Source organism: Zea mays, chromosome 9 (assembly GCF_902167145.1).
Source record: "Zea mays cultivar B73 chromosome 9, Zm-B73-REFERENCE-NAM-5.0, whole genome shotgun sequence".
NCBI lineage: Eukaryota > Viridiplantae > Streptophyta > Magnoliopsida > Poales > Poaceae > Zea > Zea mays.
In genome coordinates, this window is record NC_050104.1 from 37,718,797 (window position 1) to 37,745,288 (window position 26,492).

General features: G+C 47.3%; 1 pseudogene; it reads right to left on the reverse strand.

Moving 5' to 3' along the window:
• The window catches only part of LOC103639887 (peroxidase 11-like), a 51,365-nt pseudogene extending 26,528 nt beyond the window's left edge, over nucleotides 1-24,837 (reverse strand).
• Nucleotides 24,838-26,492: the final 1,655 nt, after the last annotated feature.

A 26,492-nucleotide genomic window follows, 5' to 3' on the forward strand; every position in this document is an offset into this window, starting at 1 on the left:
AGAGGACTACGGATTTTGGAGTCACAAAATGCGTAGTCACTTGTTCTCTCTCCATCCTAGTATATGGGAGATTGTAGAGAGTGGAATGCACTTTGATAGTACGGATAGTCCCATGTTCATTAATGAGCAAATTCATAAAAATGCACAAGCTACTACTGTTCTTCTAGCTTCATTGTGCAGGGATGAATACCACAAAGTGTGCGGCTTGGATAATGCCAAGCAAATTTAGGACACCCTCAAGATCTCTCATGAGGGGAATGACGTCACAATGCTCACCAAGATGGAGTTGGTGGAGGGCGAACTCGGGAGATTCGCTATGATAAGGGGAGAAGAGCCAACCCAAACGTACAACCGGCTCAAGACCCTTGTCAACAAGATAAGAAGCTATGGAAGCACGCGATGGATGGACCACGACGTCGTCCGCCTAATGCTAAGGTCTTTTACTGTCCTTGATCCTCATCTTGTAAACAATATTCGTGAGAATCCTAAGTACACCAAGATGACGCCCGAGGAGATACTTGGAAAGTTCGTGAGCGGGCGAATGATGATCAAGGAAGCAAGATACGTGGACGACACATTGAATGGTCCAATCAATGAGCCTCAACCTCTTGCTCTCAAGGCAACAAGAAGCAAGGAGCGCTACCTAGCAAGGTGGCACAAATTGAGGCGACCGAACTTAATGATGAAGAGATGGCTCTCATCATCAAGAGATTCAAGACGGCGCTAAAAGGTCGCAAGGGGCAGCCAAGCAAGACCAAGACAAAGGGGAAGCGCTCATGCTTCAAATGTGGTAAGCTTGGTCATTTTATTGCTAACTGTCCCGACAATGATAGTGATCAGGATCAAGGGAACAAGAGGGAGAAGAAGAAGAACTATACGAAGGCAAAGGGCGAGGCGCATCTAGGCAAGGAGTGGGATTCGGATTGCTCCTCTTCCGACTCCGACAATGAAGGACTCGCCGCCACCGCCTTCAACAAGTCATCCCTCTTCCCCAACGAGCGTCACACATGCCTTATGGCAAGGGGGAAGAAGGTATGTACTCGAAACTCTACTTATGCTTCTTCAAGTGAGGACGAATCTAGTGATGAGGATGAAATAGATTATTCATGTTTATTTAAGGGCCTAGATAGAACCAAGGTAGATAAAATTAATGAATTGATTGATGTCTTGAATGATAAGAATAGGCTTTTAGAAAAGCAAGAGGATTTGTTGTATGAAGAACATGACAAATTTGTAGAAGCACAAAAATCTCATGCTCTAGAAATTAAAGGAAATGAAATGCTTTCTTGTGAATTATCTTCTTGCCATGAGACAATTTCTAACTTAAGGAGCATTAATGATGATTTGAATGCTAAGTTAGAAATAGCTAGTAAATCAACATCTTGTGTAGAAATTGTTGCAACTTGTAATAGGTGTAAAGATTTTGACATTGATGCTTGTAGTGAACACCTAGTTTCAATTTCCAAACTTAATGATGAATTGGCTAGTGTTAATGCTCAACTTAAGACTAGCAAGAGCGAATTTGATAAACTAAAATTTGCGAGGGATGCCTACACGATTGGTAGACACCCCTCAATTAAGGATGGACTTGGCTTCAAGAGGGAAGTCAAGAACTTAACAAGCCATAAGGTTCCCATCCCCGCCAAGGAGAAAGGGAAGGCTCCTATGGCAAGTAGTACTAAAAAGAACCATGCTTTTATGTATCATAATAGGAGACATGCTAGAAATGACTATAGAAGCTATGATTCACATGCTATGTTTGCTTCTAGTTCTTCTTATATGCATGATAGAGATATGTCTAGGAGATATGTTCATCATGTGCCTAGAGAGAATATTGTTCATGTTTCTAGGAAAGTTATTGATGGTCCTTCTACAATATATCATGCTTTAAATGCTTCCTTTGCTATTTGTAGAAAGGATAGGAAAATAGTTGCTAGGAAATTAGGGGCAAAATGCAAGGGTGATAAAACTTGCATTTGGGTCCCTAAGACAATTGTGACTAACCTTGTAGGACCCAACAAGAGTTGGGTACCTAAGTCCCAAGCCTAAATTTGCCTTGCAGGTTTATGCATCCGGGGGTTCAAGCTGGATTATCGACAGCGGATGCACAAACCATATGACGGGGGAGAAGAAAATGTTCACCTCCTACGTCAAAAACAAGGATTCCCAAGATTCAATCATATTTGGTGATGGGAACCAAGGCAAGGTGAAAGGCTTAGGCAAGATTGCAATTTCAAATGAGCACTCTATCTCTAATGTGTTTTTAGTTGAGTCCCTTGGATATAATTTGCTATCTGTTAGTCAATTATGTAATATGGGATATAATTGTCTATTTACAAATGTAGATGTATCTGTCTTTAGAAGAAGTGATGGTTCATTAGCTTTTAAGGGTGTATTAGACGACAAACTTTATTTAGTTGATTTTGCAAAAGAGGAGGCCGGTCTAGATGCATGCTTAATAGCTAAGACTAGCATGGGCTGGCTGTGGCATCGCCGCTTAGCACATGTGGGGATGAAGAACTTACACAAGCTTCTAAAGGGAGAACACGTGATAGGTCTAACCAATGTTACTTTCGAAAAAAGATAGACCTTGTGCAGCTTGTCAAGAAGGTAAACAAGTGGGAGGAGCGCACCACAGCAAGAATGTGATGACCACATCAAGACCCCTGGAGCTGCTACATATGGACCTCTTCGGACCCGTCGCCTATCTAAGCATAGGAGGAAGTAAGTATGGTTTAGTTATTGTTGACAACTTTTCCCGCTTCACTTGGGTATTCTTTTTGCAGGATAAGTCTGAAACCCAAGGGACTCTCAAGCGCTTCCTAAGGAGAGCTGAAAACGAGTTTGAGCTCAAAGTAAAGAAGATAAGAAGCGACAATGGGTCCGAATTCAAGAACCTTCAAGTGGAGGAGTTTCTTGAGGAGGAAGGGATCAAGCACGAGTTCTCCGCTCCCTACACACCACAACAAAATGGTGTGGTAGAGAGGAAGAACATGACACTCATCGATATGGCGAGGACGATGCTTGGAGAGTTCAAGACCCCCGAGTGCTTTTGGTCGGAAGCTGTGAACACGGCTTGCCACGCCATCAACAGGGTATACCTTCATCGTCTCCTCAAGAAGACGTCATATGAGCTTCTAACCGGTAACAAACCCAATGTATCTTACTTTCGTGTATTTGGAAGCAAATGCTACATTCTAGTGAAGAAGGGTAGAAATTCTAAGTTTGCTCCCAAAGCTGTAGAAGGGTTTTTGTTAGGTTATGACTCAAATACAAAGGCGTATAGAGTCTTCAACAAATCATCGGGTTTGGTTGAAGTCTCTAGCGACGTTGTATTTGATGAGACTAATGGCTCTCTAAGAGAGCAAGTTGTTGATCTTGATGATGTATATGAAGAAGACGTTCCAACGGCCGCAATACGCACCATGGCGATTGGAGAGGTGCGGCCACAGGAACAAAATGAGCGAGATCAACCTTCTTCCTCAACTATGGTGCATCCCCCAACTCAAGACGATGAACAGGTTCATCAACAGGAGGCGTGTGATCAAGGGGGAGCACAAGATGATCATGTGATGGAGGAAGAAGCGCAACCGGCACCTCCAACCCAAGTTCGAGCGATGATTCAAAGGGATCATCCTGTCGACCAAATTCTGGGTGATATTAGCAAGGGAGTAACTACTCGATCTCGATTAGTTAATTTTTGTGAGCATTACTCCTTTGTCTCTTCTATTGAGCCTTTCAGGGTAGAAGAGGCCTTGCTAGATCCGGACTGGGTGTTGGCCATGCAAGAGGAGCTCAACAACTTCAAGAGGAATGAAGTTTGGACGCTGGTGCCTCGTCCTAAGCAAAATGTTGTGGGAACCAAGTGGGTGTTCCGCAACAAACAAGACGAGCACGGGGTGGTGACAAGGAACAAGGCTCGACTTGTGGCAAAAGGTTATGCCCAAGTCGCAGGTTTGGACTTTGAGGAGACTTTTGCTCCTGTGGCTAGGCTAGAGTCCATTCGTATTTTGCTAGCATATGCCGCTCACCATTCTTTCAGGTTGTTCCAAATGGATGTGAAGAGCGCTTTCCTCAACGAGCCAATCAAGGAGGAGGTGTACGTGGAGCAACCCCCTGGCTTCGAGGATGAACAGTACCCCGACCACGTGTGTAAGCTCTCTAAGGCGCTCTATGGACTTAAGCAAGCCCCAAGAGCATGGTATGAATGCCTTAGAGATTTCTTAATTGCTAATGCTTTCAAGGTTGGGAAAGCCGATCCAACTCTTTTCACTAAGACATGTGATGGTGATTTGTTTGTGTGCCAAATTTATGTCGATGACATAATATTTGGTTCTACTAACCAAAAGTCTTGTGAAGAGTTTAGCAGGGTGATGACGCAGAAATTCGAGATGTCGATGATGGGCGAGTTGAACTACTTCCTTGGGTTCCAAGTGAAGCAACTCAAGGACGACACCTTCATCTCCCAAACGAAGTACACACAAGACTTGCTAAAGCGGTTTGGGATGAAGGACGCCAAGCCCGCAAAGACTCCGATGGGGACCGACGGACACACCGACCTCAACAAAGGAGGTAAGTCCGTTGATCAAAAGGCATACCGGTCAATGATAGGGTCTTTACTTTATTTATGTGCTAGTAGACCGGATATTATGCTTAGCGTATGCATGTGTGCTATATTTCAATCCGATCCTAAGGAGTGTCACTTAGTGGCAGTGAAGCGAATACTTAGATATTTAGTCGCTACGGCTTGCTTCGGGATCTGGTATCCTAAGGGGTCTAACTTTGACTTAATTGGATACTCAGATTCCGACTATGCTGGATGTAAGGTCGATAGGAAGAGTACATCAGGGACGTGCCAATTCTTAGGAAGGTCTCTAGTGTCGTGGAACTCTAAGAAACAAACTTCCGTTGCCCTATCCACCGCTGAGGCCGAGTACGTTGCCGCAAGACAGTGTTGCGCGCAACTACTTTGGATGAGGCAAACCCTCAGGGACTTTGGCTACAATCTGAGCAAAGTCCCACTCCTATATGATAATGAGAGTGCTATCCGCATGGCGGAAAATCCTGTTGAGCACAGCCGCACAAAGCACATAGACATCCGGCATCACTTTTTGAGAGACCACCAGCAAAAGGGAGATATCGAAGTGTTTCATGTTAGCACCGAGAACCAGCTAGCCGATATCTTTACCAAACCTCTAGATGAGAAGACCTTTGCAGGCTGCGTAGTGAGCTAAATGTCTTAGATTCGCGGAACTTGGATTGATTTATATCATACATGTGTTTATGCCCTTGATCATGTTCCTTATGCATTTTGTTGCTTAATAATGGTGCTCAAGTTGTACAAACACTCCCTGGACCTCACAAGTCCGTTGCAAAGTGATGCACATGTTTAGGGGGAGATGTGTTACAACTTGACCCTTTAAGACTAACCATGTGCTTGAGTTTGCTTGATTTAGTCTCAAAGGAGGATTGAAAGGGAAATGGTGGACTTGGACCATGAAAGACTTCCACTGCACTCCGATGAGAGGGTAACTTATTCCAAGTTCATCTCATGTACTCTTATTGCCTTTGTATTCTTATTGAAGATTTTGGTGAGGCAATGGGATTCTGGGGCCAAGATTAATCCCGTTTTGGTGCTTGATGCCAAAGGGGGAGAAAATAAAGGCCAAAGCGATAAATGGATCAGCTACCACTTGAGAGATTTTGAAAATAGTAGAATAGAGTTTGAATAGAGCTTTTTGGTTTGTCAAAACTCTTTTATTGTCTCTCTTGTCAAAAGTTGGCTTCTTGTGGGGAGAAGTGTTGATTATGGGAAAAAGGGGAGTTTTTGAAATCTTGAATCAATTTCTCTTGGAATGACTCTCTTTATGTCTTAACATGTGTGTTTGACTCAGAGATAGAAATTTGAGGTTGATTTGCAAAAACAAACCAAGTGGTGGCAAAGAATGATCCATATATGCCAAATTTGATTCAAAACAAATTTGAGTTCTTATTTGAATTGATTTTGTACTTGTTCTACTTGCTTTATGTTGTGTTGGCATAAATCACCAAAAAGGGGGAGATTGAAAGGGAAATGTGCCCTTGGGCCATTTCTAAGTGTTTTGGTGATTTAGTGTCCAACACAAGTGCTTAAGTGTCAAATGGTGGACAAAGTACAAATCAAGTATAAAGGTATGTTTCTCAGACTTAGTACATTGTTTTAGAGACTAATGTGTTGTGTCTAAGTGCTAGAAACAGGAGAAAACAAATTGGAGAGAGATAACTTTGTTTCAGCCAAAGCCAGCTCTGTCTGGGTGCACCGGACTGTCCGGTGGTGCACCAGACAGTGTCCGGTGCGCCAGGCTGGCTCGAGCGAACTGGCCGCTCTCGGGAATTCTCCGGCGACGTACGGCTATAATTCACCGGACTGTCCGGTGTACACCGGACTGTCCGGTGTACACCGGACTGTTCGGTGAGCCAACGGTCGGCCGGGCCAACGGTCGGTCGCGCGATCTGCGCGGAACACGTGGCCGAACCAACGGCTAGAAGGGGGCACCGGACTGTCCGGTGTGCACCTGACATGTCCGGTGCGCCAACGGCTCCCAAATTTGCAACGGTCGACTTCGCCATTTAAGGAAAGAAATCGGGCACCGGACATTGTCCGGTGTGCACCGGACTGTCCGGTGCGCCAGACGACAGAAGGCAAGATTTGCCTTCATGGATTGCTCTCAACGACTCCTAGCTGCCTTGGGGCTATAAAAGGGACCCCTAGGCGCATGGAGGAAAAAACCAAGCATCCTTTGAGCACTATTGATCACTCACACATCATTCTTGCGCACTTGTTCGATATTCTAGTGATTTGAGCTCCGTTCTAGTGTGCTAGTCATTTGAGCTTAAGTCTGGGTTCTGTGTGTGCGTATTTGCTGTGATCTTTGTGTCTTGTGTGAGTTTCTAATCCCTCCCTTGCTTCGTGCTTCTTTGTGAACTTCAAGTGTAAGGGCGAGAGGCTCCAAGTTGTGGAGATTCCTCGCAAACGGGATTAAGAAAAGCAAAGCAAAACACCGTGGTATTCAAGTGGGTCTTTGGACCGCTTGAGAGGGGTTGATTGCAATCCTCGTCCGTCGGGACGCCACAACGTGGAGTAGGCAAGCGTTGGTCTTGGCCGAACCATGGGATAACCACCGTGCCATCTCTGTGATTGATATCTTTGTGGTTATTGTGTCTTGTTGAGACTCCTCTCTAGCCACTTGGTGATTATTGTGCTAACACTTAACCAAGTTTTGTGGCTTAAGTTTTATGTTTACAGGATCACCTATTCACCCCCCCCTCTAGGTGCTCTCAGGACCTTCGGAAAACGAAGGCTCCCAACACTAGACTTTTGAATATAAAAGGAAATCCAAATCAGAAATTGTAAAAGAAAAAGAAAAGAAAATAAAAAGGAAACAGACATTTGGGCTGTATCTCCCTACGCCGGCCCAATACCCTCTTCGCGTCCACGCGTCGACACGTGGGGACACGCCGTCAGCGGCCGCTCCACACCCGCACCCGCACCCGCTGACATATGGGGTCCCGGCGTTGGCGTCCGTAGATCTACCCAGGCTTGGCTCCTATGTCGCTGATGCGCGGGTCCCACACCCCCCACTATTCCTCTTCCATCCATTGATATCGGGCGCACGAAGTCCGTCGCCACCGCGAGGATCTCGGCCAACTAGCGTAACCACCCTGTGCACCTCACGCGCGAGCGGCTCGGCTAATAAATGCTTGGCCCGTGCACGTTTCGCCCTTCACGCCCAGCTGAGAGACCCCAACGAGTTCGCCAGAGAGGGGGGAAGCAGGAGAGAGAGAAAGTGGGGAGCCACCGCAAAGTGATTGACGCTGTCGTCCCCGCTCGGTCGTGTAGTCTCGCCTGTGTAGCCAGATCACGTTGGGGTCGGTGAAAGGGAAGAAGATCGGCTTCGGTGGCCGTAATTGCTCGTCGTAGCCTCGACTTCGTCGAGCCTCGTGGGCAGCCCCATCCTCGACCCCGCTATCGGTAAGGAACCACCCATCACGTTCGAAATGTCTTCCACATCGCGTAGCTGGCCTCATAGCGGTGCAATGCATAGCTAATTGATGGTTCACGTAACTCCGGCGAGCCTCGCCGCCTCATCGGGGAGCGGTGCCGCCGTGTCCGGGGTTGGGGTGAGGGAGAGGTCACTCGACCGTTGGATGGCCAGGGTGCGGCTATGATCTGATCCGTGAGTACCCGTTCGTCCGAAAGAACCCTAGCCATAGATCTATGATCGGAAGGATATGGGTGAATCCTATTACATTGAAACCTAGGCCGTAGATCTCTCATCTCGCGGATGAGATTCGATACTGGTTTAGAGATGGAGAATCTAATCTTAGCGGTTCATTTAGATCGAACGGTCCCAGTCAATGCGTCCCCTTTCGGCCTGGGTGTTTTACTTAAGAGCCCTCGGGGGAAATGAAAATCAACCCGCAGTCCACCTTCTGTACAAACTAATTACAAATAGACCCTGCAAATTTATAAGCGGCCCCCTGCGTTTTCTGTTAATAGTGTGCGTTGTTGGTCACTTGTTCTCAAATGTTGTGAATCGAGAACAAGGCAACACGATCGTTAATTATTACAGACCTTCGTCTTTTGAAGCATTATCTCCGCATGAGTATAATGCTCATCAGATGAAGGTCAAGAGGGACATACCTTCATCATTTAATATATGAATAGAAATGTAAAAGGATGAAGATAGTAACTGCATCTTGTTAATTCATTCACATTTGTATCCCATAAAACATGTATGAATATCAACAAAATTCATATTACATTGATACCTTCGGCTAGCTCGAAGGTGAAGACGCGAAAGAGTGACTACCATTCAGCGTGAACAGTACGTTGCTACTGTTCATCTATCTATAGGCACGGGACTCAGCCCGAGTAAAAGTACATTTATGTCCTCAATATTCACATATGATCATAATACAAGTTATTGAGGACTAAGTAGTCTTTTTCTCTTTCGGTCAGCATCATGATTATACTTCATCTCTGTTGTGAGCCGAAGCTGTCCGTCTGGTGATAGCTTCGGCATTTACTCTTATCCTTTTTAGATTTGTCTTCATCTTATGTACCTTCATCATGAGGAAGAGGCTTGCATCCTGAAGACGAAGCTTCCTGTAATAGCTTATTGTAACGCCCCGAATTTTGCAGTTGAATTTTTTCTTTTCTTTACTCGCCAAAAATTCGGGCGTTACCTTTTCCTTTTCTTTTTCCCCCTCGCTAAACCTCGACCTTTTCCAAAGTTTAGCGGGATTCGGTTTGGAATTCCCGTACGTATAAAAACCCTAAATACTTTATGTTGTTTGATGCACCATGCCGCCCTTGCATTTTTTGAAAGTGCAATCGCATTCATCTAGAAGATCGGATTTCGAAAACAGGGAAGTAATCTTTTCTTTTTTCTTTCTCTCTCTTTCTCTCTTCTCTTCTCTTTTTCTCTCTCCCGCGCCGTGGGCCGACCCCGGCCGGCCCAGGCCCCTGCGCGCCCCCCCTCTTGGGCCTGGAAGGCCCAGCCGCCCCCCCCTCTTTCCCTTATTCCCTAACCCTCTCCCTCTCCCCCTCATTTTCTCCCTCCCCACCTAAGCCGCCGCCCCTACCCCCTACCCGCCCCCTGCCCTAGGTCGCCGCGCCGCCCCCTGCCGCCGGCCGCCCCTCGCCGTTGATCCCCGACACCGGTGAGCCCCCCCCTCCTCCCTCTCTCCCTCCTCCCTCTCTCCCCTCCCCTCCCCCTCCCTGCCCGGCCAAGGCCCGGCCGCCCCCTGTCCGCGCCGGCCGTCCCCCGCCCCGCCGTGGCCGCTGGCCGGCCCTCGGCCGTGCCCAGCCGGCTCCCGGCCGCCCCCTGCCCAGCCCGGCCGGCCGCTGCCGCCCCCAGCCGCCCCCCAGCCCGCGCGCCTGGCCCCCGGCCAGCCTGTGGCCGCCCGCTCGGCCGCCCAGCCCGACCCCCCCCGCGCCCGCCTGGCCGCCGGTTCAACCGGCCGGCTCAGCGGCTCAGCCGCCCGGCCAGCCCCGGCCGCGCCCGCGCCCGCGCCCCGCCTAGGGCCGGTTCAACCGCCCCTAGGGCCGGTTCAACCGCCCCCCCCCTCTGTTATTTTTATTTTTTTTATTTTATTTTATTTACTTTCTGTGATCATAATTACTGTATTTTAAGTAGGCTAATCACTGTTCATGCTATGGGAAAATAGGAAGTTTAATTTAAAATTCCGTTATGTTATTGATTCACGTAGTTAATTGTTTACCCTGTGCAATGTTGATCAACTAAAAGTGATTAGGTTTCCATTAGTATATATAAATATATATAACAGAATTATTTTGTTAAAAACCAATTGTGTCATTAGTGCATAAGATTTAACCCCCTGCGAGACCCTTTCCTGTTTCTTTCTAACCATAACAAATGCGATATCGAATGTCATACTTGATGCATATTCGCTTTATTTGTTATCTTGTATGGTGTACTGTTCTTTTGTATTAAATATGTGGATGGATGTATGTATGTTTGCGCTCGCATAGAGAACGATCCGGTCGAAGAGCCCGAGGAATCCGCAGGAGAAGCCCCTGAGCAGCAGTCGTTTGGTGGAGGCAAGTGTCCTTTGACCTATCTATGTCCTATTCATTCTTTAATTCACCTCCCGCATTACACATTTATACCTAAGGATTGACTAGCTTTTGTTATCCATGTCCTTGTTTACCTATTTGGGTCGGATTATTACTACTTAGTCTGATGCTATTGCTCAACTCTAATCAATGAACATGATGTGATTATCTGTGATACGCTGTTTTCCCGTTCTTCTTTATGATTATACTTGTGGTTTTCAAGGGGACTCGAGCGGTTTCTCGAGTGCCTCTCCGTAAGGACCTGTTCTATGGATGACCGCCCGGGAAAACAGTGCAACCATGAGGGTGGAATGGGGTGCCCTTAGCTGAATAATTAGAGGACCCGGGATGTAGTTCACTTAGCCGTCGTGCCGTCAATGGGGCTCGGTGTATGCGGCTCGCTCTGCCAAGTTTGGGTTCGCCCCTTGGGGAGGAGTGCGGTGCATTTAGGAAACCTAACGGGTGGCTACAGCCCCGGGGAATCTTTGTAAAGGCTACGTAGTGAAACCCTGCCTATTCACCTTGGTAGTGTTTAAGGGTTTGATCGGCCCGAGGCAAGAGGGAATCACGGCTTGTGGGTAAAGTGCACAACCTCTGCAGAGTGTTATGAAACTGATATATCAGCCGTGCTCACGGTTATGAGCGGCCAAGGGAGCTCCAGTGATTAGTGGTACTTGATCAGAGACATTGTGGTACAGGTGGTTATGAGATTGATGGTTTTGGTTATGACTATGGTGCTGGTAAGTGGTATTCTTTCCGTTTGGAAAGGGTACATCGGGTTAATAACTTGGGTTAATGCTAAAACTTGGCTTTCTACTAGTAAATAATAATCTGACCAACTAAAAGCAACTGCTTGACTTATCCCCACATAAAGCTAGTCCACTACAGCCAAACAGGATACTTGCTGAGTATGTTGATGTGTACTCACCCTTGCTCTACACACCAAACCCCCCCCCAGGTTGTCAGCATTGCAACCACTGCTCAGGAGAAGATGAAGCTGTGGAAGGAGACTTCCAGGAGTTCCAAGATTACGACGAGTTCTAGGTGTGGGTTAGCGGCAACCCCCAGTCGGCTGCCTGTGAAGGCCGCGGTTATCTACGTTTCTTTTCCGCACTTTGATTTATTGTAAGAACTATATGGACGTCTCAGACGTATGATGTAATCAACTATTATTCCCTTTTAATACTATTTTGAGCACTGTGTGATGATGTCCATGTTATGTAACTGCTGTGTACGTGAATAACTGATCCTGGCACGTACATGGTTCGCATTCGGTTTGCCTTCTAAAACCGGGTGTGACATAAGTGGTATCAGAGCCGTGCTGACTGTAGGACCGCTAACCTAGAGTAGAATGGTCGTTCTAAGGACTATAGACCTCTGTCCCTGCCTTGACTTTGGTATCCCTTCAAAAGTTGGTCCTACTGACCAAACCTATGTTCTACTATATATTATACCTTGCTGAAAATTATGTTTTATTCCAATCCTTCATTTACTTATGATTCATTACTTGCTGGTCATATTAATTCTGTTCTCACCCTTTTGCTTGCGATGTCTTTTGTAGATGGCTCGACTTAGACACACTGCACGAAAGTCAGTCATCCCCTTCTTACCCTCCCGCCTTGCTGAGCGTCCGCTTCGCCGTCCAGTGGCCGGACAGTCCAGCCACTTGGAGAGACTACACCACCGCCTGCGTGAGGAGCAGGAACGTCGACGACAGGAGCAGCAGAGCTCTTCCTTCTCGCTCCACCAGGAGATAGAGTCTGTGAGGAGCTGCTCTCCTGTGCTTCCCCTGGAGGCGCCCCCTGCACCACCACTGGGCGTCCCAGCTTCTGGAGTAGCTGCTGGAGGAGACCCAGACGACGGAGATGGCGACGACAGCTCGAGCCACGACACCGACTTCTCTGCTAATCCTGAGCCGGAAGGATGGGTTGCTCGACCCATCACTCGCGACGCTGCTCGCGGGTGTCACTTCCACGATGCGCTCGACACCCTGCTACGTCGGGCATTTGACCGACATACTTGGTCCGTCGAGTATCGCTGTGTGGTCTACCAGCATAGTCGCGGGGTCTACCCGGACCGCTGGGAGGCAACCTGTTTGGTGCGCTGCCCGGAGAACAGTCTCCAGGGAGCGGAGGCCTGCTCAGAGCACTATTCTATCTCTGAACGGGACTCAGCTGAGGCAGCCATGCAAGATGCTGCACGGCGTGCGCTTTCGCACTACTGCTCGGTTTTCGGTGGGGCAGCTGACGGTCTTGACCTGAAGTATTACCCCCGCCGTTCATCTGGCAGCACAGGAGGCGTGATTGTCTCACCTGTCGGTGAGGGCAATCCTAGGTTGAGCAGCACAGTCAACCTAGCCGCCGTGCTAAACACGGAGCTGGACCATGCATTAGACGAGCTGAGTAGGGCTCGTGCTGAGATCGCCCAGTTGCGGGCTGAGCGCGCGGAACGTCGTTATCTGGATGGTGGTTCCCCCGCTCCCGTCGGGACTCAGCACCCGTACCGCTCACCTCAGCGTGGACACCAGTCTTATGGCAATCCCGCCTGCAAGACCAAGATAACTCTAGAACCATAGATCGTTAGAGTTGGATCTTGTAATTAATACGAAATATATACGTAGAAGCTTCAGTCTTAGCGTTAGTCTCAGTCTTAGTTAGTCTTAGTTAGACAGGGTAGTTTGCTATATCCTGTGCATCTATGTTTGTCATGATGAACTATGTTTGGTTTGGATCTTTGTAATGACTGTCACCAGAGTGTGGGTATCCCCTGCACTTTGGTTTACATATTATGTTAATAAAGTTAGTTATATAGTTGGGAAAACCTTTATTCTACTTTCCTCTTTATCTGAGAAGCTGTGTGGTCTGTGTTGGAGATCAGTGAAGATGCTCATCTGTTCAGTGCTGTTGGAGAATTCTATACTCTTTTCTTATGCTGAAAGATTTGCCAGATCAGTTCTGATGTGTGGTTGCGTTCTGCAGATGTCAGAGAACAGGCGCAGAGGAGGAAGGCGTGCTCAGCAGGAGCGAGCCGGTCAGCAAGATGAGGCGCCCCAGCAGCAGCAGCTGCCGCCCCCGCCCCCGATGTCGATTGAGCAGATGTTTCTGATGCAGACTCAGGCAGTTCAAGCCATCGGTCAGACTCTGGCCGCCATTCAGCAGCAGCAGCAGCAGCAGGCCCCACCTCAGCCTCAGATGCCTCAGATGCCCAGAGACAAGCGTGCTGAATTCATGAGAGGTCATCCACCAACGTTCGCTCATTCTTCCGACCCCATGGATGCTGAAGATTGGCTGCGCACTGTGGAGCGGGAGTTGCATACCGCTCAGTGCGATGACAGGGAGAAAGTTCTGTATGGTCCCCGTCTGTTGAGAGGAGCAGCCCAGTCATGGTGGGAGTCTTACCTCGCCACCCATGCCAACCCCGACACCATCACCTGGGAAGAGTTCAGAGGTAGCTTTCGTCAGTACCATGTGCCTGCAGGTCTGATGACAGTGAAGAAGGAGGAGTTCCTGGCCCTTAAGCAAGGGCCATTGTCTGTCAGTGAGTACCGGGACAAGTTTCTGCAATTGTCTCGCTATGCTCCTGAAGATGTCAACACCGATGCCAAGCGACAGTACCGTTTCCTGAGAGGCTTGGTTGACCCTCTGCAGTACCAACTGATGAATCACACCTTCCCGACATTCCAGCACCTGATTGATAGAGCAATCATGACAGAGAGAAAGCGCAAGGAGATGGAAGATCGTAAGCGCAAGATCAGTGGACCCCAGCCTGGAAGCAGCAGCCGTCCCCGTTTCTCAGGCAATCAACCTCAGCAGTTCAGGCAGAACCAGCGTCCACCTCAGCAGCATCAGCAGCGTCAGCAGTATCAGCAGTTTCAAAGACAGTATCCTCAGAATCAGTATCAGAACCGTCAGAACAACCAGTCAGGAGGTCAGTTTCCGAGGCAGAATCAGCAAGCACCCCGCCTTCCTGCCCCAGCAAATCAGCAGAACAGTCAAGCAGCACCAGCTCAGGTTGGAAACAAAGCATGTTTCCACTGTGGAGAGCAAGGCCACTGGGTGATGCAATGTCCGAAGAAGGCAGCCCAGCAGCAGTCAGGCCCCAATGCCCCAGCAAAGCAGAATGTGCCTCAGCCTGGAGCAGGCAATCGCTCTCAGCCGCGCTATAATCATGGAAGATTGAACCACTTGGAGGCTGAAGCAGTTCAGGAGACCCCCGGCATGACAGTAGGTATGTTCCCAGTCGATTCTCGTATTGCAGAAGTGTTATTTGATACTGGAGCAACGCATTCTTTTATTACTGCATCATGGGTAGAAGCACATAATCTTCCAATTACTACCATGTCAACCCCCATTCAAATTGACTCAGCCGGTGGTAGAATTCGAGCCGATAGCATTTGTTTGAATATAAGTGTGGAAATAAGGGGGGTAGCGTTTCCCGCCAACCTTATAGTAATGGGTACTCAGGGAATAGATGTCATCCTAGGGATGAATTGGCTAGATAAGTATCAGGCAGTTATCAGTTGTGATAAAAGGACAATCAAGTTGGTGTCCCCACTAGGAGAGGAAGTGGTGACCGAGTTAGTCCCGCCTGAGCCAAAGAAAGGAAGTTGTTATCAGATGGCTGTCGATAGCAGTGAAGCAGACCCAATTGAGAGTATCAAGGTTGTGTCTGAATTCCCAGATGTGTTTCCAAAGGATTTACCGGGTATGCCACCAGAGCGGAAAGTTGAATTTGCTATAGAGCTTCTTCCTGGAACCGCCCCTATCTTCAAGAGAGCTTACAGAATATCTGGACCAGAGTTGGATGAACTTAAGAAGCAAATTGATGAGCTGTCAGAGAAAGGTTACATCCGGCCAAGCACCTCGCCTTGGGCCGCCCCTGTCTTGTTTGTGGAGAAGAAAGATGGCACCAAGAGGATGTGTATCGATTATCGAGCTTTGAATGAAGTCACGATCAAGAACAAGTATCCTTTGCCCAGAATAGAAGATCTGTTCGACCAGTTGAGAGGAGCCAGTGTGTTCTCCAAGATCGATCTGAGGTCAGGTTATCATCAGCTCAGGATCCGACCTTCGGACATTCCGAAGACGGCATTCATTTCTAAGTATGGGTTGTATGAGTTCACAGTGATGTCTTTTGGTTTGACCAATGCACCAGCGTTCTTTATGAACTTGATGAACAGCGTATTCATGGATTATCTTGATAAGTTCGTGGTGGTATTCATTGATGACATTCTGGTTTATTCTCAAAGCGAAGAAGAGCACGCAGATCATTTGAGGATGGTATTGCAGAGATTGCGAGAGCACCAGTTGTATGCAAAGTTGAGTAAGTGTGAGTTCTGGATCAGTGAAGTCCTGTTTTTGGGTCACATAATCAACAAGGAAGGATTGGCTGTGGATCCGAAGAAAGTGGCAGACATTTTGAACTGGAAAGCGCCAACAGATGCTAGAGGAATCAAGAGCTTCATTGGAATGGCCGGATATTATCGGCGATTCATTGAAGGGTTTTCGAAGATCGCGAAACCAATGACAGCGTTGCTAGGCAACAAAGTTGAGTTCAAGTGGACCCAGAAATGCCAAGAGGCCTTTGAAGCGCTGAAAGAGAAGTTGACTACAGCGCCTGTCCTAGTCTTGCCTGATGTGCACAAGCCCTTCTCGGTGTATTGCGATGCTTGTTACACAGGTTTGGGATGTGTGTTGATGCAAGAGGGAAGAGTTGTGGCTTACTCGTCCCGACAGCTGAAGGTTCATGAGAAGAACTACCCAATCCATGATCTAGAGTTGGCAGCAGTGGTTCACGCACTGAAGACGTGGAGGCACTATCTGTATGGACAGAAATGCGATGTTTACACAGACCACAAGAGTCTGAAGTACATATTCACTCAGTCAGAGTTGAACATGAGGCAACGAAGATGGTTAGAATTGATCAAAGACTATGAGTTGGAGATCCATTACCATCCAGGAAAAGCGAACGTAGTGGCAGATGCTTTGAGCAGAAAGAGTCAAGTCAATCTGATGGTCGCTCGTCCGATGCCTTATGAGTTGGCCAAGGAGTTTGACAGGTTGAGTCTCGGATTTCTGAACAATTCGCGAGGAGTCACAGTTGAATTGGAACCTACCTTGGAGCGCGAAATCAAAGAAGCGCAGAAAAATGATGAGAAGATCAGTGAGATTCGGCGATTGATTCTAGATGGCAGAGGCAAAGACTTTCGAGAAGATGCAGAAGGTGTGGTATGGTTCAAAGACCGCTTGTGTGTTCCCAATGTCCAGTCTATTCGGGAGTTGATTCTCAAGGAAGCTCATGAGACAGCTTATTCGATTCACCCTGGCAGTGAGAAGATGTATCAGGATCTGAAGAAGAAATTCTGGTGGTACGGAATGAAAAGAGAAATCGCAGAGCATGTGGCTATGTGTGATAGTTGTCGAAGAATTAAGGCAGAACACCAGAGACCAGCTGGATTGTTGCAACCGTTGCAGATCCCTCAGTGGAAATGGGATGAAATTGGCATGGATTTCATAGTCGGATTGCCTCGCACTCGAGCCGGCTACGATTCCATTTGGGTAGTAGTGGACCGTTTGACCAAGTCAGCCCACTTCATACCTGTCAAGACCAACTACAACAGTGCAGTATTGGCAGAATTGTATATGTCTCGGATCGTTTGTCTTCATGGTGTGCCAAAGAAGATAGTGTCAGACAGAGGAACGCAGTTCACCTCTCATTTCTGGCAGCAGTTGCATGAAGCCTTGGGCACACATCTGAATTTCAGTTCAGCTTATCACCCGCAGACAGATGGTCAGACTGAAAGAACCAATCAAATTCTTGAAGATATGTTGAGAGCCTGTGCGTTGCAAGATCAGTCCGGATGGGACAAGCGATTGCCTTATGCAGAGTTTTCCTATAACAACAGTTACCAGGCCAGTTTGAAGATGTCACCGTTTCAAGCGCTGTATGGAAGGAGTTGCAGAACTCCGTTGCAGTGGGATCAGCCTGGAGAGAAGCAGGTGTTTGGGCCAGATATTTTGCTTGAAGCCGAAGAGAACATCAAGATGGTCCGAGAGAATCTGAAGATAGCGCAATCAAGGCAGCGAAGCTATGCAGACACAAGAAGAAGAGAGCTGAGTTTCGAAGTCGGAGACTTTGTTTATCTGAAAGTGTCACCGATCAGAGGAGTCAGAAGGTTCGGAGTGAAAGGCAAGCTAGCACCCCGCTACATTGGTCCGTATCAGATTCTTGCAAGACGAGGAGAAGTGGCTTATCAGCTCAGTTTGCCAGAGAATTTGTCTGCTGTGCATAATGTCTTTCATGTGTCTCAATTGAAGAAGTGCTTGCGTGTGCCGGAAGAGCAGTTGCCAGTGGAAGGTCTGGAAGTCCAGGAGGACTTGACCTATGTTGAGAAGCCAGCTCAGATCCTTGAGGTTGCAGATAGAGTCACCCGAAGGAAGACCGTCAGAATGTGCAAAGTCAGATGGAGTCACCACTCTGAGGAAGAAGCAACCTGGGAGCGTGAAGATGATCTGATGGCCAAGTACCCGGAGCTCTTTGCTAGCCAGCCCTGAATCTCGAGGGCGAGATTCTTTTAAGGGGGATAGGTTTGTAACGCCCCGAATTTTGCAGTTGAATTTTTTCTTTTCTTTACTCGCCAAAAATTCGGGCGTTACCTTTTCCTTTTCTTTTTCCCCCTCGCTAAACCTCGACCTTTTCCAAAGTTTAGCGGGATTCGGTTTGGAATTCCCGTACGTATAAAAACCCTAAATACTTTATGTTGTTTGATGCACCATGCCGCCCTTGCATTTTTTGAAAGTGCAATCGCATTCATCTAGAAGATCGGATTTCGAAAACAGGGAAGTAATCTTTTCTTTTTTCTTTCTCTCTCTTTCTCTCTTCTCTTCTCTTTTTCTCTCTCCCGCGCCGTGGGCCGACCCCGGCCGGCCCAGGCCCCTGCGCGCCCCCCCTCTTGGGCCTGGAAGGCCCAGCCGCCCCCCCCCTCTTTCCCTTATTCCCTAACCCTCTCCCTCTCCCCCTCATTTTCTCCCTCCCCACCTAAGCCGCCGCCCCTACCCCCTACCCGCCCCCTGCCCTAGGTCGCCGCGCCGCCCCCTGCCGCCGGCCGCCCCTCGCCGTTGATCCCCGACACCGGTGAGCCCCCCCCCTCCTCCCTCTCTCCCTCCTCCCTCTCTCCCCTCCCCTCCCCCTCCCTGCCCGGCCAAGGCCCGGCCGCCCCCTGTCCGCGCCGGCCGTCCCCCGCCCCGCCGTGGCCGCTGGCCGGCCCTCGGCCGCGCCCAGCCGGCTCCCGGCCGCCCCCTGCCCAGCCCGGCCGGCCGCTGCCGCCCCCAGCCGCCCCCAGCCCGCGCGCCTGGCCCCCGGCCAGCCTGTGGCCGCCCGCTCGGCCGCCCAGCCCGACCCCCCCCGCGCCCGCCTGGCCGCCGGTTCAACCGGCCGGCTCAGCGGCTCAGCCGCCCGGCCAGCCCCGGCCGCGCCCGCGCCCGCGCCCCGCCTAGGGCCGGTTCAACCGCCCCTAGGGCCGGTTCAACCGCCCCCCCCCCTCTGTTTTTTTTATTTTTTTTATTTTATTTTATTTACTTTCTGTGATCATAATTACTGTATTTTAAGTAGGCTAATCACTGTTCATGCTATGGGAAAATAGGAAGTTTAATTTAAAATTCCGTTATGTTATTGATTCACGTAGTTAATTGTTTACCCTGTGCAATGTTGATCAACTAAAAGTGATTAGGTTTCCATTAGTATATATAAATATATATAACAGAATTATTTTGTTAAAAACCAATTGTGTCATTAGTGCATAAGATTTAACCCCCTGCGAGACCCTTTCCTGTTTCTTTCTAACCATAACAAATGCGATATCGAATGTCATACTTGATGCATATTCGCTTTATTTGTTATCTTGTATGGTGTACTGTTCTTTTGTATTAAATATGTGGATGGATGTATGTATGTTTGCGCTCGCATAGAGAACGATCCGGTCGAAGAGCCCGAGGAATCCGCAGGAGAAGCCCCTGAGCAGCAGTCGTTTGGTGGAGGCAAGTGTCCTTTGACCTATCTATGTCCTATTCATTCTTTAATTCACCTCCCGCATTACACATTTATACCTAAGGATTGACTAGCTTTTGTTATCCATGTCCTTGTTTACCTATTTGGGTCGGATTATTACTACTTAGTCTGATGCTATTGCTCAACTCTAATCAATGAACATGATGTGATTATCTGTGATACGCTGTTTTCCCGTTCTTCTTTATGATTATACTTGTGGTTTTCAAGGGGACTCGAGCGGTTTCTCGAGTGCCTCTCCGTAAGGACCTGTTCTATGGATGACCGCCCGGGAAAACAGTGCAACCATGAGGGTGGAATGGGGTGCCCTTAGCTGAATAATTAGAGGACCCGGGATGTAGTTCACTTAGCCGTCGTGCCGTCAATGGGGCTCGGTGTATGCGGCTCGCTCTGCCAAGTTTGGGTTCGCCCCTTGGGGAGGAGTGCGGTGCATTTAGGAAACCTAACGGGTGGCTACAGCCCCGGGGAATCTTTGTAAAGGCTACGTAGTGAAACCCTGCCTATTCACCTTGGTAGTGTTTAAGGGTTTGATCGGCCCGAGGCAAGAGGGAATCACGGCTTGTGGGTAAAGTGCACAACCTCTGCAGAGTGTTATGAAACTGATATATCAGCCGTGCTCACGGTTATGAGCGGCCAAGGGAGCTCCAGTGATTAGTGGTACTTGATCAGAGACATTGTGGTACAGGTGGTTATGAGATTGATGGTTTTGGTTATGACTATGGTGCTGGTAAGTGGTATTCTTTCCGTTTGGAAAGGGTACATCGGGTTAATAACTTGGGTTAATGCTAAAACTTGGCTTTCTACTAGTAAATAATAATCTGACCAACTAAAAGCAACTGCTTGACTTATCCCCACATAAAGCTAGTCCACTACAGCCAAACAGGATACTTGCTGAGTATGTTGATGTGTACTCACCCTTGCTCTACACACCAAACCCCCCCCCCAGGTTGTCAGCATTGCAACCACTGCTCAGGAGAAGATGAAGCTGTGGAAGGAGACTTCCAGGAGTTCCAAGATTACGACGAGTTCTAGGTGTGGGTTAGCGGCAACCCCCAGTCGGCTGCCTGTGAAGGCCGCGGTTATCTACGTTTCTTTTCCGCACTTTGATTTATTGTAAGAACTATATGGACGTCTCAGACGTATGATGTAATCAACTATTATTCCCTTTTAATACTATTTTGAGCACTGTGTGATGATGTCCATGTTATGTAACTGCTGTGTACGTGAATAACTGATCCTGGCACGTACATGGTTCGCATTCGGTTTGCCTTCTAAAACCGGGTGTGACACTTATGCTAAAAGCAAATGGTTAAATACGTTTTTGAGGACCTTCGGAAGGAGAAGGCCCCCAACATGCGCAGTACAGAGAACTAAGAAAATCAGAAAATTAATTTGGAAAATGATTTTCTTTTGTTAAAATAATTCTAGAATCTTGTTTAATTCCTAGAAAATTAATTTTAACTCCTTTTTGACCCATTCTAGTTGCTAAAATTTTGTAAAATTATTTATCACTTTGTAACTCTGTTTTAGCAGGAAACCTAGGTTAAAATTACTCACTTAATTATTTTTGTACCAAACACATAAAACCTTCGAAAAATCATAATTTGAAATCCGTAACTTGTGATGCGTAGAATATTATCATGCATTATGTTCTTCTATTTGGTGTGATGATTAATTTTCCTTTGTACCATGTTTGTTTGTATTGTGGCGAGTAGACGTGCAAGTGATTTAGGATCCAGGTTTCAGCAGGTAGAAGTTGCTGAGCAGGAGCTCATTGAAGGCAAGTTGTGCCCTTGACCAGTTTTATTTACCCAATAATGCTCTCTATAATCATTTTATCATGCATAGACTTAATTTTGATGGGACCCAATAGGTCACCCTAGTTTGGTTATCTTTACACCTTGGTTACCCCTGAACTTTTGGGTAGTCTTTGCTATTGCTATATATGGTTTTGGGTGTTGAGATAACTATTACACATGGTTATTCTTTATTATTATTGTTCAATTTCTATTCATGACAAGACTATTATGTTAATTGGAACATGGGGCTTAACTTGAGAAACACGTGCCACCACAAGGGTGGAATGGGACACCCTTAGCTGACTAATTATGAAAGCTAGTGGAGTACTACCTTACCCGAAAGGAACAAGGGCAGTAGGGGAGTGGCATGTAGGGAGGTTCTCGGGTTGATTTTTCTGCGATGGCGGTCAGACGGGGGATTCCTGCATTGCGCTTCCTAGAAACTGTAGCGGATTTTCTGAAGCTAGTGGAACTTTGTAAAGGCCTCGTAGTGTTACCCTGCCTCGCTTCCTTGGTAGAGGTGCATGGGGTCCGTACAACCCCATGGCAGAAGGGTAACATGACTTGTGGGTACAAGGTACAATCTCTGCAGAGTGTAAAACTGGTATACTAGCCGTGCTCGCGGTCATGAGCAGCTCAAGACTCTCGCATGATTAATTTATGGAATTAAATTCAATTTGTCATTTGCATCGCATTGTGGTTTATTATTAATTTTGATCTATTATTACTCTAGTTTGGTATCTACTTATATTTAGTAACTGATAATAAAACTTGACCAACTTATTAGAAGCAATGCTAAGTTTTAACCCTTATTTGTTGATCAGCCTTACACTTCACATGAGCTCCCACCTTTGGTGAGTTCATGCACATTATTCCCCACAACTTGTTGAGCCATGATCTTTTGTGAGCTCACCCTTGCGATATATAAACTCACCACAGGAGAAGAACATGTGGTCTAGGAGGAGCCCTACAACGAGGAGTATGAGCTCATCTAGGTGGCGTCTCCCAGTCAACTTAATGACACCATGGATTAATGTTTAGTCTGCTTTATTGTTATCATTTATTTTTGTAAGACTTCCGCTATGTAATAATGATACTTGTGACATTTATCTCTATACACTTTGTCATTATATGTGATGTTCTTCTTTGGCGCACATATGGGACGCACCCGGCTTTATCCCTTAAATCCGGGTGTGACACAAAGCCATATAACACACGCACATGAAATATTAACCACTAAGTTCTTCATTTTAACACATAAGACATCTATGAAGATGTCACACACGCATATGTGTACATACCACATGGAATTGTGGCGGAGGTGTATGCGGTATCATTGGCGGTGGTAGTGCAAAGTTCGGAGGTGGCATCCCATATGTTGGCATCGGGACGCCCGCTTGTTGTGTCAGTTGCTACAAATTAGATACAAGCAATTGTTGAGAAAATAAGGTACACATCATGTGTTTTTAGTTGTTACGAACAAAATGTTACTTCAACTTACCGAGAGTAGAGCTTGATTATGGGCCTGGAGGTTTGAATAATTCTTGTCCTTCTTCTTCTAGTACTCAGATTGCTGCCTCTGCTACTCCATTTGTTGCCTCAAAATTGATTGATGATAATCTGTCTGCTGACGCAACACTGCAATCTCTATCTATTGGGTGGATTATCGAGAATGGGACGACTGTAAAGACGAGGATGTGGACTGTCGTCCACGGTGTCTCAGCTCCCTAGAATCAATCGTAGAATCAAAAATAGCCAACCTACAAGAGTGAACCATGGACTTAGTATAGTAAACCATGGACTTAGTAGAGTAAAACCATGGACTAAGTTCAATCGCAAGCATATGAGAATAATTTTGAAATCCAAATCAAATGCTCCCACCGTCCATGGGCTTGTCCTCCTGCGCTAGCATATATGCTGCTTGAGGGTAGATTGGTTGGCTCCTCTAGTCGTAGTCGTGCCCATGGCGCTGAACCATCTCCTGCCCATACGAAGCCTGGAGGCAAACATACCAAATATAAGTGCATCACCAAGTTGATGCACAAACACATAATAGAGTACTAAAAACTCACTAGACGGTTGGTGTCTGTTTGAGTGCATAAAACATCAGGATTCTGAGGATCAGAACCCCTATGCCCTTGCATATACACCTCCACATTTGTGGGCGTACGACCGGATTTGACTTCCTGTACATACACGTTAGAATGACACATTTCTATGTAATTCGAAGTTACAACGTACTATGACATACCATTCGCTTAGTCAAGCGCACATGTCCATCGCTGCCATAGTTGTGGGCCGAAACGGGTGGCATCTAGGTTTTGTTTGTTGACACTACGATACACTACGAATAACTAGAACCATCGTACATTATTACATAGTTCAACTAATAAACTACCAATACAAAATTATATATGAAATAACATTGTCACGAGTGAAAATCATATAAAATGACCTTATTTCTGAGGGCATAATAATTACCCTCAAAAATTAAAAGTTTAAATTATCTAAGCACCACTAAGTAAACTAAAAAACTAAATTAATTACATAATCAAATTCCGGCCGTTGGACATAACAAGCTAGACAATATTGAATATACATAAATTTTAATACTGAAAAAAAGACAACTAGAAAACAATATATACATTTATAAAATTATAAAAAATTAAAATAGTCACTTAGCCGAGCCGGCGGCGGTAGGGCAGGGCGCCGGCGTGGCGGCGGTGAGGGTGGGTGCCGACGGGGGTGGGGTAGCACCGGCGGAGGGCAGGGCGGCGGCGTGGTGGATGAAACACGAAAGAAATGAAACAGCGTGGCCTGGCGCGCCGAGTTAAAATCCCTTATGTCCAACGGCTTGTCTGACAGCCATCAGATGTATGCTCTTATGTCCGACAGCCGCCTATAGCCGTTGGACATAACGTTACGTCCGTCGGCCTCAAAAGAAGCCATCGGAGATGTGTAATTTTACTGTTGTTTAGATCGAAGCCTTTCAGCGAGTTCACGTTCTGCTCCGCCGCCTGCTTCTCCCCACGGCCATGGTCGCCATGTCGTCGAGCAGCACCGATCTGTCGCAGCCCTGCAAAGAGGACGATCATCGTACATACGTTGTTGTTCAGAAATGCATGTGGTTCAGATCTTCATCAGCTATGCTGCACAAATTCAAATGAAGGTTGATCTGCTGCATGCCTGCATTGGGCTGATACCAAGTCACCGAGCAAGAACAACTAAATAGCTGACCTGCACAAAGCAGTCGTGGAAACGGAGGCGGAGCATGAGGGTGGCGTTGTGCGTGTCCTCACACACCACACACTCCATCTCCGTCCAGACGACGTGCTCCACGTTGGGGCATGTCTTGGAGTAGTTATTGGACAAATAGGCATTTTCAGTTTTAATTTAATCAAAAAATCACACTGATGTATGTGACGATATGTTTGTGCATGTGTGTATCACTACTCACATAAGCAGTAAACAACAGTAAAATATGCACAAATACTAAGAACAAAGTGTACCCTGTGGAGGGACCGATGCTCAAGGCATCAGCGGTTCAGTCCACACGAGACATCTTGTGTGTATGTTCGATGTCGTCGTACGCAGTCGACGCAGGCAGATGTACGCAGTGCAGTCCCTCGAACGGCACCGGTGACGAGGAACTTGATTAGTGCTGGTCGAGCGGATGAAGCGAGCAGTCACGAGTACTCTCCACAAAAACCTGATCGGCCGCACACCAGTGCAAGTGTCTCTCTGCGGACGACGATTTCAGGGGCCTGCTCTCCCACACTCTCTGTGCTCGCAAAAGGTGGGACTGGGATGGACTGTGTGCAACACGTCTGAGACTGTACGAGCGTACTGTGCTGTCAACCCTGAAGCAGCCTCCCCTCCTCGTATATATATACACGCGCAGAGGGAGGCTGACAGATAGTAACAGTCACCATCAGAGCTATCGTTACAGTAGCCAGAAACTGACGCCATTAGTGACTCCGTTACTAGCTGATAGCCATTACAGCTCATCCGTTACTAGCCATAACACAGGAAATGGCCAGTAACGTACGACAGTTATGGACGATCATCACTCTAGGCAAAATGTGCAACCGTTAGCAAGGAATATTCAAACCAAGGTCCGATCTACCATGACCAAAGCCACGACCCGGCCGGCGGCGCACGCGCGTGTGGCAGTCCTTCTGTCACACCTAGGTTTTAGGGGTCCAAAACTCGGGCGCGAAATAATCACCAGGTGTGCTGGGACCAAGTCTCACACATATGATGAATAGTGGTACAGAAATGAATGTCACATCTTTACTATATAATAGGAGTTCTGTATAAAATAAATAAATAATTACATTATAAGGAGACAACGATCCAGCAACCTAAAGTTGACTGGAATACGACGGCCTAGACCTCTCACGAACTCGTCACAGCATCCTCCATGCGCCTCATCCTACGGTACCTGTTCTTGACCTGTGGGGGGTGTGAGACAGCAAGAGTGAGCTCACATACATTCATCGCTCAACAAGTTGTGGGGAATAATGTGCATGAACTCGCCAAAGGTGGGAGCTCATGTGAAGTGTAAGGCTTACCAAAGAGGATGGTTTGAGCTGAGCATTGCTTTTAAAGTTGTTTAAAATTTTATTAGCAATTACTAATTGTAAGTAAATAACAACCCAATTAAGTAGTAGAACAAAAGTAATAACAACACCCTCAATGCAATGCATATGACAAATTGAATTTAGTTCCATAAATTAATCATGTGAGGGTTCGAGCTGCTCATGACCGTGAACACGACTAATATACCAGTTTTACACTCTCCAAAGGTTGCGCATCTTTACCGACAAGTCATGTTACCCATCTGCCAAGGGATAACGACTCCCATATACCTCTACCGAGGAGGCGAGACAGGGTAACACTACGAGGCCTTTACAAAGTTCCACTAGCTTCAGAAAACCCGCTACAGTTTCTAGGAAGCTCCAATGCACAGACCCCTCGCCTGACCGCCATCACAGCAAAATCAACCC